The 14653-nt window shown below is 34.9% G+C and overlaps 2 long non-coding RNA genes across 2 annotated transcripts; one reads left to right on the forward strand and one right to left on the reverse strand.

Annotated features, from left to right (window-relative positions):
• Positions 1 to 6014: 6014 nt before the first annotated feature.
• On the reverse strand, positions 6015 to 8148 carry LOC146883691 (uncharacterized). The gene is made up of 4 exons (XR_014984369.1): positions 7989 to 8148; positions 6822 to 6953; positions 6540 to 6653; positions 6015 to 6465 (listed from the first exon to the last, which is right to left on the reverse strand). It is a non-coding gene; the product is annotated as an uncharacterized LOC146883691 (long non-coding RNA).
• A 912-nt stretch (positions 8149 to 9060) lies between these two features.
• LOC146883692 (uncharacterized) lies at positions 9061 to 11017 on the forward strand. The gene is made up of 3 exons (XR_014984349.1): positions 9061 to 9415; positions 9529 to 9579; positions 10326 to 11017. It is a non-coding gene; the product is annotated as an uncharacterized LOC146883692 (long non-coding RNA).
• Positions 11018 to 14653: the final 3636 nt, after the last annotated feature.

A 14653-nucleotide genomic window follows, 5' to 3' on the forward strand; every position in this document is an offset into this window, starting at 1 on the left:
TGAAAAAGATGGTATTATGCCCACTTCAAAAAAACAATGTTCCACACCTTGACGGGAATAATTTTTGAAAAGAATGTTAATGTCAAAGTGTGTTTTGGCAAAACAAATTGAGGAGGATGAAATAAGGGAATGAGTTTGAGAATAAAAATTTTGAGAAGAAAACAAAGCAACAGATTTAATGAAAAAGTGAGTAGAGTTTAAAGATGGGAAAACTCCCTTTGAAAATGGGATCTTCATGTAAGTAATTAGTGAAGAATTGATCACCAAATCCCTAACACAGAGTTCTTTTTGCTATTTTGAAATGCACTTTAACTTTACCACTGATTGTATTTTAAGATTACTCTCTTGTTTTATTTTCTCTCTTTCTTCTAATTGTTTTCTCTCATTCTCTTCTTTTACTTTTCTTAGACTCTCCTCTTTAGCCTTTTCTTCTTCCTCTCTTTTTTTCTTCTCATTTATCTCTTTTTCCTCTTGTTCTTTTTTAGCACAAAGCTTCTCAAGCTCTTCTTTTTCTCTCGTCTTTTCAAACTCTCGAAGCTTTTGATGTTTAGCTTGCTCTCTCTTATATTTTTCTCTCTATCTTTGTTCACTCAATAGCAAGTCTAAATTGTGCTTAAAATCTTTTTCTAGTCTAGAAAACTTAGCAATGTTTTGGATGAATGCATCCTGATATCGCTGTCGTTAGGCGATCAAATTACCACCACTTAACTTTAGCAACTTCAGTATTGCCAAATTAGTAGTGAACAAAATAGTTAGGGTTAAGATAACCCTAAGTCGTCTCACAACGAATACGGAATTGATCTCAAATATTTGATTCTTAAAAATGCAATTAAAACTAGAAATTATAAAAATAGAGGGTTTTGATATGCAAAGAAAATGACACGGAAGATTGTAAACACAGTAATAGTAAATAGGTCAATTCCACTGCTTTTTCTAAATAAGATTCTTCATTGGTTATCTAGAGATTATTGTTAAATTAATTATTGTTATTGATTTACAAATCAATCAATGTAAAGACTCAATTCATTTGTTGGTATTCTCACTTTTAATCAAAGTAAAGTCTCAATTAAAAGTGAGAATTGTTAGATTGTCCATAGTAAATTCGATCAAAGTACAGTCTCAATTAATTTTACTATGCCTAATCATGTATATTCCTTTGTTTCTTTACCAAATAGAAAACTTAATTATCAAAGTAAAGTCTTGACTAATTCTAGTTAAAGTAATTACCTCTAATCAAAGTAAAGTCTCAATTATTGGCAAAAACTTATTTAATCAAATGAAAGTTTCTAAATAAAATCAAAGTAAAGTCTCAATTTAATTTAAAAACCTTTTAGCTCATATGATTAGCATGCATGTAGATTTAAAATCATTATTTTCTATTCGATTAAGAAGCAAAGGACATAGATAAACAAAAACCACAACAATAATCAAAATAACAAACACATAAATTCATTTAACCTTAGAATCTAGTTAAGAAATTAAAGTGGAATCAACCCTAAAAGCTTAGCCCTCCATGACTTTGATGGAATACATGATAATATATGATGAAGGAAAGAAAATAAAAGAAAAAAATGAGAGATGTGGTGGAGACGGTATCTGCCAAAACCAGAGAGTTCTAAGTGTCTAAGTTGTCCCTCGTTTCTGCTCCCTTAAGTCTCTTTATATAGGCTTCAACTGGACTTTGGGCTTTATCTGTCAGTTGCTAAAATCTTTTATTTTTATTTAATTAATTAGCAACTTAATTCTTGTCCAATTTCCAATTCTGCCCCTCTTATTTAACCATTTTTGCAGTTTTGACCAGAGTTGACTGCTGACTTCGACCAATTGACCAGTGTTGACCAGTTGACCAGTTTGACTGTCCTATCAGATGCTGACATGTGGCAGTGCATTTTCTCTCTCCAGAATTAGGGTTTCTGCAGGTGCAATGGAGATGCAGATGGCAATGACAATTGCTCCTCTGCTACCAGCGTTGGCTCATCCACGGTGGTGCTACTGTGACGCCGCTGGTGCTATGTTTCTGGTTCAGCTGCGTGCAGTGGTGGAGAATGGTGGTGCGTTGCAGTTTGTGCTGCAGATCTGTGATGTTGCAGGTGCATTGATGATGGTGTCGCGATGCGGACGCATATCTGGTTCAGATGCACGTTGGTTCGTGACTTCTGGCTCGCGTTTTGCTGCATTCCCAATCTGTTCGAAGGTTCAAACTGCTGTTGGTGCGTTCTGGTTATAGGTGGTGGTGTTGTGGTGCTGTTTCCGGCGTGCGGAGCTGCGATGGAGGCGAGAAGGATGGTCATTGTGGCTGCTGTAGAGATGGTGTGAACGTGGTGGTGTTCGCAGCGAGATGAATGGTGGCGGTGGCAGCGGGAAGATGGACGTAGTGGCTGCCGGCGAGAATGAAGAGGTGCGGTGGTGTTGATGAGCTCGTTGCTGCTGCGCGGTGGTGTTCGCTGTTGTTGCGGTGGTTTTGATGGTGGCATCCTCGTATTTAGGAACCTGGAGGAAGATGCGCGGTGGCGCGTTGCAGCTGCGATGGCTGACTGCTCCGGCGAATTGACAGTGAACGGCGGCGACTGCCGGCATGGTGGCGGCTGCCATGGTGATGGAAGGAGAGGAGGAAAATTAGGGTTAGGGTTTCATGTGTGAGATGGAGATGATGACGTGGCAAGATCTGACTGGTCAATTTGGTGAGTGGAGGATTATGACACGTGGCTTGTTCTGGTTGGCTAATTTTAAAAAGTGGGGATTGCCACATGGCATGATCTGGTTGAGTGGAGTTTAAGTGGTACGAGGGGTGCAACTTAGTGAAAACTAGGGGTGCAGAACATATTTTTGGTGGTCCACTTTAGAAGGAGTGTGCAAATAAAATCTAGGGGTGCATTTAGCTCCTGATTTATTCTTTTCCAGAATTTCCTGATTTTGGACTTATTTTGTAACTTTGAATATTTCAAATCCACACTATTAATGACCAAAAATAAATTTCAGCTGCATTAACAAACGTTAGAATATCCAATAATATTTTATGCAACTAAAATCAATTTTTACGCCATTTTTACCAAACTTACTCAATAAATCCAATAATCACAAATCCTAATTAAATCAATCTTTAAGCACAGAAAATTCAATTAAATCCCCAAATTTATATATTAAATGAGGCCAAAAATTTTAACTCATCACATCCCCAATGTCAATGAAGTCTTCTATCCTAGCTTGTTGTGCTTTAGTGATCCTAAATGAAGGGGGTATGAAATGTTTCCACATGCATGTTTTTAATTCATAAAATGTATTGATGCATGATATTCTCCCCTTTTTCGCTAGATATTGCCTCTCTTGCCACCAATCAAATGCACGTCCTACAAACCTAGATGTAACATGCCTAAGAATGTCTATATGACTATATTTACTAAACAAAGGTTGCACCAATTTCTCAGTATCCCACATCCAATCTTTAAATGATATTGGTCTTATATCTTCTCCAAAGAATGGAATGTCACTATGAATGGTATGATGCAACTCATGACTACTATTATGCCTACCTAAATGCACATTATTATGCCTATCTACATGCATATGGCTAGAAGAAGAAAAACTCATTTTGAAACACTTTTGACAAAACAATTTTTTTTCAAAGTTGATGAATTTCTAAAGAGAAAGTAGTGGAAGAGAGTTCTAGAGATACTCCCAGGAAAGAGAGGTGAGTCACATGGACAAGCTTAGGAACCAAGTCTTTCCTAGCCAGAGATCTCTAGAATTTTTTCACAAAAATTCTCAAGAAAAATTCAAATGAAAACAAATTGTGTGAAAAACACATTGACAAAGTGTGTGAAGAGAGTACAAACTTAAATACCAAAAGAAGGTCAACTAAGTGTTAAACACATTGCACCTAGATATCACGGTGACCTAAAACATAAATGGCAAACACACAAAGCACACACAACTTGGATATGTAAAAGCATAAAACAGAAAACATAAAGGCGAAAAAAAACATAAACTAGACGAAAGCCTAAGTGAAAATTCAAGTGGCCTTTGGAACCCCTTGAATCTCACACTACACATTTAAAAACTATTACAAATTTGCTAAGGATGGGATTGCTCTAAAGCATTTTCCCACCTAAGCCAAATGAAAGGAAAACAGCAAACTGAAAAAGAAATAATACAAAAATGTCGTGATATGAAAACAAAAAGCACAATCAAAGAACATAAACTATGCTAAGCTATGTCTCTCTCTCGGCCAGCCTCCAAAATGGATCACCATAAAGTGTGTGTACTCCTCCTTGAAGGTCCCAACTCACTTCTTTTTCCTCTCGGTGGCCACTCAATTGGTTTTTCCTCACCACAACTGCACCTTGCAGAAAGGGTATCACCTACAAGGCTACCAAAAACAATGAGTGCAAGCCAAATGAACCAAGAGCAAATGATCAGTCAGCCACGTTTGAGAGTAAAAGCAGAAAATAATAAAAGTTCAAATTTGAGACAAGGTCAACATCAAGTGATGGATATAATGACAAACTCAAAGGATAGCCAACAAAGATAAGCAAGAAACAAGCTATGAAAGAAAGGAGGCATACAAAAGAGAACCTAAGGAATGTATCTAGAGTAAGATGAACAAATCCAAAAGCAAACAAAGACTCAAATTAAGTTGAATCAAGAGCATATGCAATTGTCATTGAAAAAAAATAGTAAGCAGTTGTGAACTGTGCAAGACAACGTATATTGTGCTGAACAAATAATGTGTTCAAATGCAATCAAGACTGATTCAATCGCTTTCAGATGCTTTTGTACTCATGAGACATTCTTTTTCTTTTCAATGATTGCATTCTCTTTTTCTTATCAGCTATCAAAAACGTGAAAAACAGTTCACACAAAGTGCAATTTTCGACCACCAAATCAATGAACAAATGCATATGGCAGATTTCAAGAGATTCAACTCAAAAAGAAGAAAAAAAAAACAAAGGTGAAAAACACATAAGACAACATGAAACTCTCGGACAGTGCAGTGCAGATGCAAGGAACTAGAAATTTCCAACAACTAGACTATGCAGCAGACTGCAGCAGAAAAGTGAGTCAAACAAAAGCAATCAGTTGCACTAAAACTGGGTCATAGCAGCAACTTTCAAGCAAAACAGAATGCACAATTTTATCGCTGTATAACAGTATATAGCACTACAACAAATTTCCAACTTTGCGAGGGAAAAATCCCTAGCTAATCCCTCGCTGATCCCTAGCAAAATGATTTAGCGAAGGATTAGCGAGAAAATAGCGAGGGTAATGAACCGAAGCTAAATTATAGGTAGCTAATTAGCTAGAGAACTACCCCATAGCTAATCCCTAGCTAATCTCTAGCTAATCCCTAGAAAAATATTTGTAGCAAATCCCTAACTAATCCCTAGCAAAATGTTTGTAGCAAATTCCTAACTAACCCCTAGCAAAATGTTTGTAACAAATCCCTAACTAATCCCTGGCAAAATGTTTGTAGCAAATCCCTAGCTAATCCCTAGCAAACTAATTGTAGCAAATCCCTAGCTAATCCCTAGCAAACTAGTTGTAGCAAGTTCCTAGCTAATTCCTAGCAAACTAGTTGTAGCAAATCCCTAGCTAATCCCTAGCAAACTAGTTGTAGCAAATCCCTAGCTAATCCCTAGCAAACTTGTGGTAGCAAATCCCTAGCTAATCTCTGGCTAAATGTTTGTAACAAATCCCTAGTTAATCCCTAGCAAACTAATCCCTAGCTAAACCCTCGCTAATCCCTAGCAGAGGGCTTGTAGCAAATTTCTAGCTGATTCGTAGCAAATTAATACCTAGCTAAACCCTTGCTAATCCCTCGCCAATTATAATACTTTATCTAATTACATAATCGTAACAAATTGCATTAGGCCAAATTGTTTCATGCTCTTATTATTTTTGTACCTTATAAAATAGATTTAATTATCAATATTACTTAAAAATATAATAAATCTTGCCAACCAATTTATATAAAACATTTCAAATTTTATCACATTCAAAATTGTTTTAAGGAGAAATTGATCTTCAAATAATCCCCCTTGCATTGTAGCTGACTTGTCTGGTCAGGGGCATCTCAGTAATCCCTATGTTTGTTGATTGATGTTAATGATAGCATCTTTAAAACAAAAATAACCGATGTTCAAGCAGCCAAAACTAGATCATAACAATGATGGGAAACTCCAGATAAATTGATTTGCTACTTATTTCCTTCGGAGCTTAATTTGTATCAAAAGTTAACATAATAATTATTAATATGAACAATAGTCGTTGGGGTGTTGTTGTTCATATTGTTGATGCAGTCTCTTGTGCTTTTGTTCAGTGGGCTCCCACTCCCGACCCCACCTGAAGACTCACTAAGAGTGCCCCTTGACGGTGAGCTGCTTTGGCCGCCGCCGGTGCAGATACATTCCTCATCCGCTTTGCAGACTTGGATTGCTTTCCATCGGAAACAAAACTAGCCAAAACAATCTGCATGAATATACACCACATTTAGAGGCCAAACAAATTCACAAACACATAACATGCACTTAAAGAAAACGCACCTGAACAGGGGAAGCAACCACCAAAAGACCTGCGACTCCACCCCTAAGACGCGGCCAAGTATTTCCGGCATTGACGAAACAATGTTTTAGAATCAAATTTCTTACACTAAAAGTCTATGCAATAGATAGCGATCACGGGATACGAAAACAAATACAATTAATAAGAATGTCTAAACTGGAAGTTCGATAAAATAACAGAACACACTAAATTTGTTAAAAGAATCTCCGCATTTAGAGCAACAAAATAATTGATAGATATATAACTTTGGCTTGAAGATGAACCTCGTAAGTCAGAGTTCCACCAGACGATGCAGGTTGTCGAAGTGTCACATTAGATATGGACCCATTTGCACTTAAGATGCAAACATTTCTTCAACCACTCTGGGAAATTGACATGATTCTTGCTGATAAATCCTGAATATATCAAAATATACATTAAAAAAACATAATATTAGGTTCCAGCAGAACACAACCAGAAAAGTCATAACATGGTTACATTTATTCATCAGATCAAGGTTTTCAATCAAATTCGAGAATTTATCGTTAAATTTGTGGAATGTTGTGAATCAACTGGTACACTCGTAAGAGTTTACCCAATATAAAAGAGAATATATATTTTTTTTCTTAATGACATATACACATAACATGATACTGTTAACACAAGAATAATTCAATATTTCCACGCCAAAATAAAAATAAAAGGAGCAAATCACAATAATAAAATGCGATAGTACACCAGTGCTAAATAAAATAAAACTACACAAATGTCTAAATCATATATAAATTCACACCAACATAAGTTCTTCATATGAAAATAAAGTAGGGCCAAAAATTATATTTGATTTCAAACTCGTTAAGTGGCTTCTTGACTCAAGAGCTTATATAAGTTTACTATAAATTTAAAGAGTTTATCCGAGTTCGTTAAAAAAAAAAAAGCAAATGAAACTGAATAACAACGATTTATTGCCATAATAATTCTTGTATTTCAAAACACTACAACTCAAAGCGAGAAATCCTCCAATTACACACTCATAAAAACTGCAACATGACAATATCCAATAGACTATCACTAATTCCTATGGCCTAATCACCTTCAAAAAATCACAATTCCTTTTGGTTTTCTTTCCAAACTTAAACAATAGCAAGGACACTGTTCTTACAACGACAATAATTTTGAGTTGTTAAACGTAGATAGGGTTCATTAGTCATCTCAATACACAACCGTGGAATGCACAAAAAAATGTATAGGCGAAAGCCGGTGAATCAAAGAACTAGGTTGAAGCAATGAGAAGTAAATTAAAGATCAACGTAGATGATCAAACTCCACAAAACTAGTACAGATAACAGAACCGTCTAATGGAGTTAAAGCCTTTAATTTAATCAGATTCGTTTCACACGTCGCAAATCAATAATAAACTAACATTTGAAATGAAAATGAAAAAGAAATACCTAGAGTTGAGTGTGTTGCGGTGGAGAAAGAGAAAGAGAAATCTGACGGAGAGGAGTAGAGGTAAATCTGACGGCGGAGGACGGAAGAGATTAGCGACGGTGCCGGTGAACGGCCACCGGGAACCGTTACGTCGTTGGCGAGAGGTGTCGGAAAAAATAAATAGTGCTAAGAGAAAAAAAAAATAGAAAAAAAAGAAAGAAAAAGATTAGGATTTGGGATTTAGGAGAGACACTACAACAAAAAAGCTAATTCGCGAGGGAAATTAGCGAGGAAAAATATTTCTCGCTATTTAGCAAGGGATTAGTGAGAAAAATAATTCGTAGCTAATGTGCGAGGCAATTAGCGAGAGAATCTATTTCTCACTAATTTCTCGCTATTTAGCGAGGGATTAGCAACGAAAATAGTTTCATAGCTAATTTGCGAGGGAAATTAGCGAGAAAATTTATTTCTCACTATTTAGCGAGGGATCAGCAACCAAGAAAGTTCTATATCAAATTTGGGAGGAAAATTAGCGAGGATATTTATTCCTCACTATTTAGCGAGGGATCAGCAACAAAAATGATCTGTAGCTAATTTGCGAGAAAAATTAGTGAGAAAATTTATTCCTCACTATTTAGAGAGGGATCAACGACAAAAAAGAAAATCGTAGCTAATTTGCGAAAGAAATTAACATGAATAATTATTCCTCACTATTTAGCATGAGATCACTGAGAAAGAATCCATAAATTTTGTTTCAAATTTTCTTAAAATACATATCTACAAAAAAAATACTTGTAGTTTTAATTATAAAATATTCATGAAATTGTTTTAGAATTATTTTTTGTTGTGAACTATTTTTCATAAAAAATATCTATAAAGTTTTGGAAATTATTTTTTAAAAAAAATTACAAATTCTTTCTAAAAAAGATATCACTAGAAAATCAATATTAATACATACAAATTTTATAATATTAATAATATTAAATATATTTATTTTTATAAGTAAAATGTTATATTTAAAATCTTAATAAATAATAATATTATTATTATTGTTATTGGGTTTCTCATATACTTTTACGACATTCTCACTCACGAATCATGATCTTCACTCTCACCAACAAATAGTCACGATCCTCTACTGCAGAACCCTAACCACTTCAACCTCTTCTATGCAATCAAACTCGTTCTCCAGCAACCACGGTGCATTTCTATCGGACCGCCTCCTGTTGAGCATCTCCGTTACTATCCGATCTAATTCCCCGTTGTTATTCTCGTTGAAGAAAATCAGTGGCACCGTCCTTCACGCCAACAACCTGCACGCCGTAAAGGTTGAAATATGTCACTCGGCATTTCTCGCCATCGTTGTCGTCGTTATCATCCTCCACAGGCTGGAAAAGCAAAGAGATGCGCTGCACGATGATCCTCAACATCTCCGTCAGTGAGAACGGTGATCGTCTCACTTGCGCTGCCAAGGCACCAATTTTTTTTTATTTTGTAATAATATTATTATGTTTTCCATCTTCTTTTTTGTGATCTCTTTTCTTCGCTCTCTCTAACTAGGTAATTAGGTGCTCGAACAACTCAATGGCCGAACCTATGTTTTCTCCAAAGGTATTATCAGTTGTTGTTTTTGCAATTGTTTAATCTCTGGTTTTGGATTTTGATGTAATTGTTGAGATCAAACAATAATTAAAGTATTGCAGATTACATATACTTTTAATTTTCTTGATTTGGAATAGCTTTTTTTTTCTTTCAACTTTAGAATTCATCTTTGTAACTTTTTAAAAAAAATGCATGTTAGTCCCTGTGTTTAAACTCCTTCATGCCCTTGAATACATGCTTTGGAATAAAAACGTGTTGGTTATATATCATGTTACCAAAGAAGCTGCCAATTTGTGAGTAAAATGTTAATGTTTGCTTAATCATGTATTCTAAGGTCTAATTTCGAAGACAATTTGTGATTTGTCAAGTGTGTTGTCCTGTTTTCTCTAATCACATTTTTTAGGCAAACTATTGATATTATAAGTTCAGAATACGGAAATTTTATATTTTGATAGTTTATTATCATTAAAACTTGATCTTAGGAGATGAACGGTAGCCTAGGTTTAGAATACCCTTTCAGTGGTTTAATGAAGTTGATTTAGTGGGAAAATGACACATTATGTCATGTTAAAATAATAATATTAGTGGGAAAATGACACATTATGTCTGATACAAGTATTATCACCTAGTCTAACTTTTTTTATCATTAAATCTGATTCATAAATTTGTTTCTGGTCCTACAAGTGTTAGAAGTGATTTTGTGGCGATTTTGTTATTGGCAATATTAATGAAAGAACTGTATTGTACGTGTTCAGAGGGATTTTCTGGAATCAGAGCATAACACCACTATTCAACCCAATATTTGGTTCGCTATGGCTGCTACACTAAACTATTCCAGTACAGTAGCCCTTGTAATGGACACATAGCACTCTATCTATACCACTTGAGTGACTTCATCAAGACTTTACCCAATATAACTAAGTTTTCCGAGGAAGCGGCTAGCTGTTTTTATTCTGTCTTAAAAATTGTTGGCAAAAAGAAGGAAGTCAAGCGATTTTGAATGATGATCAAGATGAAGACAAAGTGTTCAATTATGCAAATGTTATCTTGTAAAATAAAATAAGTGTATTGTAGAATAGTTTAATTAAACTTAGAATCAGCAGCATGGCATTCGTCTTTCTAGAAGGTTTCTTATTTAAAAAAAAAAAAAAAAGATTCAGAGTTCTTTGGCTGTGACTGCAAAGTGTGGCTCTGTGAGATTCTTAAAGAAAGCTTGAAAAACCTAGTGTGAGTGAGCGATAACTTTTTCTAAGTGAGTTCTTAGAAGATTGAGTGCTGTGCTGTTGCTAGGAAAGCTGGTCATCCTCTGTGAGATTCAGGGGGAGTTTTGATCATCTCTTGTGGTTGTTCAAGAGAGGTGTTTTCTAATCTTTTCTCTCATATAATCTGTTGTAATTTTTGATTATTATAGTGATTGAGTTAATCTCCTTGTTTAAGAGATTAACAACTGGACGTAGGGTCTTTTGATCCGAACCAGTATAAATATCAGTGTGCTCCTTTTCCCTTAAACTCTTTATTTATCTGCACTTGCATTTAAAGTAACTATTACTTTAAGTTAATTAATTAAATTTTTGAGAAAAATTTTAAAACCTGTCAAGAATTTTAAAAATCCAATTCACCCCCTCTTGATTTTTGACCATTGTTTAGTCATTCCGCTGCGCGATACCAACAATTGGTATCAGAGCTTGCTTTGATAGTCATTCAAATTTTTCGAAAATGGTAGGGTCAAATCAAACTTTTGCTGAAGGTGCGTCTATCAATAGACCTCCACTTTTCACGGGTGAAAACTATCCTTTTTGGAAAGTCAGAATGCAAATATTTTTAGAATCAGTTGATAGGGGTATTTGGGATGCTGTTTTGAATGGACCATTTGTGCCTGTTAACGTTGTTAATGAAGTGCAGGAACCAAAGCCTTTTGCTCAATGGACTGCTGATGAAAACAGGCGAGCTTAATATGACGTTAAAGCCAGAAACATTATATCATCTGCTCTAACTCTTGATGAGTTCTACAGAATTTCTGTTTGCACCAGTGCACGCGAGATGTGGGAAATCCTTCGAGTGACTCATGAAGGAACTGACGATGTTAAACGAGCTAGAAAGAACTCATTGATACAAGAATATGAGATGTTTCGAATGCAGCAGGGAGAAACCATCTACGATGTGCAGAAGCGGTTCACACACATTGTCAACCATCTCAATGGGCTAGGTAAAACATTTGATACTGATGAACTTAACATAAAAATTCTTAAATCTTTGAATAGGACTTGGCAGCCAAAGGTGACGGCTATCACGGAGTCACAGAATCTTGCAACAATGACCATGGTGGCTCTGTTTGGAAAACTGAGAGAGCACGAGCTTGAGCTGGGAAGACTGAATGATGAAGAAGATCAAGGAAGAAAGAAAAATATTGCATTCAAAACCGAGGTTGTCAAAGGCAAAAAGCAAAAAGAGGAAGAAGATTCTGATGATGATGAGAATCTCAGTCTAATGATAAAGAAGTTCACAAAGTTCATGAAGTCCAAAGGAAGAAATCAATTCAAGAGTAATAAGAAGGAGAATCAAGGAAGCTCCTCAAACTTTAAATGCTATGGATGTGGAGAAACTGGTCATGTAAAAGCAGACTGCCCAAATTCAAAAAGGAGTGATGAAAAGAAAAGCAAGAAATATTATAAGAAAAAGGCATACATAGCGTGGGAAGATAATGCCTCAAGTTCATCCAACTCTGAAGGATCCGATGAGGAAGAGGCAAACTTTTGCTTAATGGCCAATGGTGATCACTCTGACAGTGAGGTAAGCTCTTCTGACAATGAAAATGATTATGATTCTCTTTATGATGCTTTTCAAGAATTGCTTGCTAAATCCAGTAAATTAGATATTGCTCACAAAAAATTAAAAAAAGATTTTAAAGAATTACAAGACAATCTTGAAAAATCTCTAGAAGAAGAAAATGTTTTGAAAAATAAAATCTTAAGTTTAGAAAATAGAGAAATTGAGGCAGTTGAATGTGAATCTTGCAAAAACTATATGTTTGAGTTAATGATTTTAGAAAAACAACTTAAAGATGCTTTAGAAAATAAATCTTTTGAAAAACATGCATTTGAGAAAAAGAATCTAAGTAGAAATAAATATGTTCCTACAAATAAAAAGACTCGCAGAGTGTGGGTAGAAAAAGGAACTGCTCACTATAGAAATACTTGTTTAGCTACTTGTTTTTATTGCATGAAAAAGGGGCATACATCAAATAAATGCAATATTAAACACTATGATGTTCCAAATGGGAAGTATACTTGGATGCCTATTGCTAGATAATTCTTATATCTCTCTAACCCCAAGGACCCAATAAAGTTAATGGGGACCTAAAGAAATTATTTTTATTTTGTAGTTAACTTCCAAAGCTAGAAAATCATTGTGGTACCTTGACAGTGGATGCTCAAGACACATGACGGGTGATAAAAGGAAGATCAAGAATCTCAAAAGAAAGGATCAAGGATTTGTTACATATGGAGATAACAACAAAGGGAAAATAATTGGAATTGGAGATGTTGGTGGAGGAGATACCTTGGAGATCAAGGATGTGCTACTTGTAGAAGGACTGAAGCACAATCTTCTCAGTATTAGTCAACTATGCGACAAAGGTCTCAAAGTTATCTTTGAAAGTGATTACTGCACTATCTACCAAAAGGATTCTAATGAAATTGCTTTGAAAGGTATGAGACACAACAATATCTATTTAATTGATCTTGATTGTGCATCATCTAGTGATATAACATGTCTAGTTGTAAAAGAAGAAAATCCTTGGTTGTGGCATAAAAGGGCTACTCATATTCACATGAAACAGTTGAATAAGTTGATGTCTAAGGAATTAGTGATCGGTTTACCAAAAATAAAATTTGAAAAAGATAAAATATGTGCTGCTTGTCAAAAAGGAAAACAAGTAAAATCATCTTTTCATTCAAAAAATATTTTATCTACTTCAAAGCCTTTAGAGCTGTTGCATATGGATTTATTTGGTCCCTCTAGGATTAAGAGTTATGGAGGAAATTATTATGCTCTTGTTATTGTGGATGACTACTCTAGGTTTACTTGGACCTTCTTTCTTACCTTAAAAAGTGAAGCCTTTAAAGCATTTAAAAAATTTGCAAAATTAGTTCAAAATGAAAAAGATTTGAAAATTAAGATTATAAGAAGTGATCATGGTGGGGAATTTCAAAATGAGTCATTTGAAAAATTTTGTGATAAAAATGGAATTTTGCATAATTTCTCTGCACCTAGGACACCTCAACAGAATGGAGTTGTAGAGAGGAAAAATAGATCCTTAGAGGAACTAGCTAGAACAATGCTAAATGAATATAATGTTCCTAAATACTTTTGGGCTGATGCTGTGAGTACTACATGTTATGTTTTAAATAGAATGCTTATTAGGCCTATTTTAAAAATTACTCCTTATGAATTATTTAAAGGTAGAAAGCCAAATATTGCTCATCTTAAAATTTTTGGATGCACGTGTTTTGTTTTAAATAATGGAAAAGAAAATTTAGGAAAATTTGATTCTAAAGCTGATGAAGCAATATTTCTAGGATATTCTCTTACTAGTAAAGCATATAGAGTCTTTAATCGAAGAACTTTGAATGTTGAAGAATCCATGCATGTTGTCTTTGATGAAGTTGTAGACCTTGAGGTGAACCCTCTTGAGTCAAATAAACAAATTACAGGTGATGAAGAATATATTCAGGAGGCCCTTGATGAGATGTATTTAAATGAGAATCCACCTTATCAATCTAAAGATCTTGAAAAATGCTGGAAGTCACCAAGAGGACTATCTCTAGACAACATCATTGGTGATATTTCAAAAGGGGTAGTCACTAGAAATATGAACAATTTTTGTATGAATGTTGCTTTTGTCTCGCAGATTGAACCAAAGAATGTTCAAGAAGCTCTTCAAGATGATCAATGGTGCATTGCAATGCAAGAAGAGCTCAATCAATTTGAAAGAAATAAAGTATGGGAGTTGATTCCAAGAGATGAATCACTTCAAGTGATTGGAACAAGATGGGTTTTCAGAAATAAGATGGATGAAGATGGA

Source organism: Vigna unguiculata, chromosome 9 (genome assembly GCF_037176805.1).
Source record: "Vigna unguiculata cultivar grain cowpea cultivar isolate G323 ecotype 2 chromosome 9, ASM3717680v1, whole genome shotgun sequence".
Taxonomy (NCBI): domain Eukaryota; kingdom Viridiplantae; phylum Streptophyta; class Magnoliopsida; order Fabales; family Fabaceae; genus Vigna; species Vigna unguiculata.